Here is a 4743-nt window from a genome sequence, read left to right on the forward strand (position 1 = left end):
CACACCCCTTCGTGGACTATTTTCATAGCCCTTTGGGCTTCCTTTTTGCCTACATACAGAAGAGCTCGACCTTTAGGTACCCTTTTGTGTAACTCGTCGTTAATGAGCACGTATTGGGAAGCAAAAAGTCTTAAAGCTCATTTTCCTCTTTTGTCAGCATGGGGTGGATATTCCCACTAACCAAAAGTCTTAAAGCTTGTCATCAACTAGAGATTTGATTGATGTTCAGTGAAGAATCTCCGAAAATTTGAAGTTTCTTTACTCCCAATGCCAATGCTGTTTCGAGGCCTACCACGCATGCTTCATATTCTGCAGCGTTATTGGTAACGTCAAATCTAGCTTTATGGAGATTGGAACATGTTCCTCTTTTGGTGATACCAATAGTACTCTTACACCACACCCCTTTTGGTATAAGGCTCTGTCAAAGTAAAGAGTCCAAGTATCATCTTCTGTGATCATCAAGTCTTCGTCTGGAAATCATTTTCATGTATGGGCGTGGAATCTTCTATCGGAAAATCCGCTAAGAAAGCGGAAACCACGGATCCTTTATTGGCCTTTTGAGGCATGAACCTTACATCAAATTGGGCTAGGTTAACTATCCATCTTGATATTCGCCCATTTAGTGTAGATTTCTCGAAAAGATACTTGAGTGGATCCATTAGAGATACTACAAAGACTGTATGAACGAGCATGAAATGTCTTAACTTTGTTGTGGCCCACACCAATGCGAGGCACAATTTCTCAAGAAGTGTATAGTGTACTTCATACTCGAGCATCTTTTTACTTAGGTAGTAGATGGAATTTTCCTTTCCTTCGACTTCTTGTGCGAGCATAGCCCCCATTGTCTCCTTGGTGACGGTTAATTAGAACCTAAGAGGGATTCCTAGGAGTGCCGGTACTAATACAGGAGAATTAGTGTAGACACCCATTTGTGTCCCCCCAAAACCAAACCTAATGATGAGTACCTTTTATGTCATTTGATTATCGAACAAAGCGAAAGTGTGAAAAGTCTAGTGATGAGGATGTTTTTATTAAAATATCTCTTCTTTATAAATTTTAAAATATTTCTTTTCTTACCCTATTTGTGAAAAACGTGCATTCCAGTTTATCTTAGTCCATGATATGGGTCCAATAATGGTGTAGTTGGATGGGGATTGAAAAGACCTTTCCAACGATATATTATAAGCCCAATTCCGATGAATAATGAGCAAGTTATGGCCAAAATACTAAACTGTGCTCGAACCGGATCTTACCTACGGCTCAATGATCATGTGGAGGTTCCAAAGGTCTAATCCTATTCTTAAACTAATTAGGATTAATTAGAAGCTTCTATAAGTTTATAAAAGATCTTAATTATCCTTTTTGAAAAGATAAGATTAAAGAATTTGAGTTAAATAAAAACTTTTCTTTTTTAAAACTTTCCTTTTTCTTAAATCCTAATTCTATTCGAATTTCACTAGTAGAATAAAGCAATCACCGGTTCAAAACCCCCTATGCCACCGGTTTTGAACCGGTGGGCATTTGGGGGGTGGCAATAGTCTAATGCAAAGCCACTGGTTCAAAACCGGTGGCAAAAACAAGTATTTCCACCGGTAAACCGGCGGCAATTATGCTTCCCGCTTTTTTTTTATGATATTACATAAAAATGCCACCGGTTAACCGGTGGCAATAACATACTTTTTTTTTTGTTTTTGTTTTTTTCGGCTATTTGCTACAATAATAATAATAATAATTAAAAAAAAACTCTGTAAAATATAAGGCAAATAACATCACAATCAATATAAGAGCGCGATGAAATATACTCACATTTATATTCAAATAATAGATTGTTATTGTACAATAAAAAAAAATTACAATGAAGTATTAAGTACAAAAAAAAATTACAATGAATTATACAGTACAAAAAAAAAATTACAACAGTAAAAAATAACAATATTCCAAAATGAAATCTTGAATCCAGCATCAATTAACACCTGCATCAATTAAAACCCAGAAATTAATAAAACTCAAAAGAAAAAATGTGAAAAAACCCCAGAAACTCATGCATGTATACGGTCACCCGCAAAGGATGAAACAGAAAGAGATAAGGCTTAAAAAAAAAAAAACAAAAAGAGAAAAGGATGAAAACCCAAAATTTTCGCCTAGTGAAACCCAGTAAATTCGAAAATCAAATAACCCAAAAATTTCGAAAATTAAATAAACCCAATAATTTCGATTATCAATTAAAAACAGAAAATTTTCGAAATAAAAAACCCAAAATTAAAACAGAAAAATTTTGAAATCAAAAACCCAAAACCCAAAAAACAGAAAAATCAATTTCGAATTCCACCAAAAATAACAAAAACCCACCCACCATAACCACAACCACCACCAAAAACCACCAAAACCCATGAACTCCACCAAAAATAACAAAAAACAAAATAAAAGTAAGAAAAAAGAGAAATTACCTCGAATTTCAGCAAAAACCCCCGAAATTATCTTGAATTTGTGTTATAAAGGTATAATTCGACCATGAAAACTCTAGATCTAGAGTTTTCATGGTCGAATTAGACCAGAAAACCCATATTTTCATCACGAGGAGAGAGTAAGTGCAACAATAAGCTTGATGGTTAATGGCGGTGGTTGTTGATGCGGCGGTGGTTGTTGTTGCGGCGGTGGACGAGTCGAACTAAGGAGAGAGGAAGATACCGCGAGAGAGGGAGAAGATTAGGGTTAAGGAGAGAGAAAGAGAAGAGAGATCAGGAGAGAGGAGGAGGTCGACGAGAGAGATTCAGGGTAGAGAGAGAGAGAACAGAGAGGGGGAGTAAGAACAAAGGAGATAGAGAGAAGGAGGAGAGCAGGAGGAGAGGTGATAGAGGAGAGAGAAGATTAGGGTTAGGTATATAAAGGAAGGGGAAAAAGAATGGTGGGGTTTATTTTTATTATTTGATTATTGCCACCGGTTTGGTTTGAACTGGTGGCAATGTACATATGCCTAATCCCGCCCATTTTTTAAGCCACCGGTTTTCAAAAACCGGTGGCCATTGAGCGGTGCCTTTTTCAATTTTTCTACTAGTGTATGAGTTTTGATTTTGGTTGTTATTTGTAAGCAAGATTCTGCTTTGTACATCTTGTGAATAATGGCAATTGAATAAATGAAAAAGTCATCCAAAGTTAAAAAAGGCAATGACATTAATATGCAAAGTTGAAAAATCCGTCCATAGTTAAAAGAGGCGAGGACAATGAATAAAGTGAAAACATGAAAAAATGAAAATATGAGAAAAAGCAAAGCACATTCAAACGCTTTGGAAAAAATTAAAAATTGAGAAATTCAAAAATATTTTGATGTTATTCTTTTCTCCTTTTCAAGCATTGAGGACAATGCTTCCTTTAAGCTTAGAGAAGAAGCGTTTATGCTTTTTGTATATATGATTGTGATTATAGCTTTGGATAATCTTGGGGGTATTAGTTTGTTTTTGTTTGGTGATTACATGGTTATGAGGAGAAGGTTTGATCACCCTTTTGCTTCACTAATTAGGAATACCACCAAATTCTAAATTTTAAGTCTATCCTCACCCTTTTTCCCTTTACATTATAACCTTTGGAAAAGCCCTTTTGACCTAAAGTTTGAGTCACATATTGGGGGAACGACTTATGAGTTAAAGCCTAAGGAGAGGGGATGCAAAGTCAAGACATTTAGTAGCTTAAAATATGTTCTTTTCCGTCTCCTTCAAGGAGCTATTAAGATGCTCACTAGAGGAAGATTTGAGACTATAGGGAGAACACGGTAAGATCGAATGGGATGATGGTGGATTGTGATTAAAAGTTCTCTACTCTTAGCATATTCTATATTTCAATCAACCTCGGATATCTTGGAACGCGCATACCCCTATTTGATTAAGAAAGTTGTTTATTCATTTGAAGTGTAGTCATTTTGTAAAGTCTAATTCGTAAAGGTTTTGATTTTACTTTTCTTTTGATCTATTTTACATTTGTGATTTGGCTCATGTTTGTTTGTTGAGAGTTATGGGTTAATCTCTTAGGAAACCCTTACGAGAGCATCACTCGTCCTGCAAAGCGATGTAGAGGTTCAAATGGCTTCTCTTTAGTTGCTAAAATTGACCGTGATTCCTACGAAAGTGAGTCTTAGTGTATATTCTCATCTCGTGTCTTTATTTTTTATTTTTTAATAAGTCTTTCATCATATTTCTTGCTTGCTTGGTTTTGCTCGAGGATGAGCAAAAGTTTAGCTTGGCGGAATTTGATGAGTGTCATTTATGTCACTCATTTGTTCTCTTTTAGGGTGATTTTTTTATTGCTTTTATATCTCCTTTCTTTCCTTTTTCCTTAGTTTTGCTCTTTAATTCTATAGTTTGCACTTTCCTTATTTGATTTTCCGTTTTCATGCATTTCTTGGTTTATTTTATCCTTTTCCCTTTTATTTGTTTGTTTTCTTTCATTTTCACGTTAAGATTGTTGTCCAAGGATTCCCGAGGTTTCTTCCCGATTTTTGCATTGTTTAAGATGCCTAGTGTCTTCAATTTGAAGCCCAAGTATGGAAATGTGCAAGTTCCAAGTGACTTTAGGCCGTGCATTCATGTTGTGGGGGCACGAATTATGGTGTTGAACCCATCGTCGAGGTTCTGCCATGCTCCGTATTCATCAACCACACCAAGTGGAGCGTACGAGGAGCGTTGCGATGAAGGGGAATAATTGTCCTGTCCCCAGGCGCGGCCACGCGTAGCCTTAGTGCGGCTGTGCTTG

General features: G+C 36.3%; 1 long non-coding RNA gene across 1 annotated transcript; it reads right to left on the minus strand.

The window, feature by feature from the left end:
* Positions 1 to 1792: 1792 nt before the first annotated feature.
* On the minus strand, positions 1793 to 2749 carry LOC110693387. Its single transcript, XR_002505586.1, has 2 exons — positions 2448 to 2749; positions 1793 to 1973 (listed from the first exon to the last, which is right to left on the minus strand). It is a non-coding gene; the product is annotated as an uncharacterized LOC110693387 (long non-coding RNA).
* Between the last annotated feature and the right edge of the window lie 1994 nt (positions 2750 to 4743).

Source organism: Chenopodium quinoa, unplaced genomic scaffold, assembly GCF_001683475.1.
Source record: "Chenopodium quinoa cultivar QQ74 unplaced genomic scaffold, ASM168347v1, whole genome shotgun sequence".
NCBI lineage: Eukaryota > Viridiplantae > Streptophyta > Magnoliopsida > Caryophyllales > Amaranthaceae > Chenopodium > Chenopodium quinoa.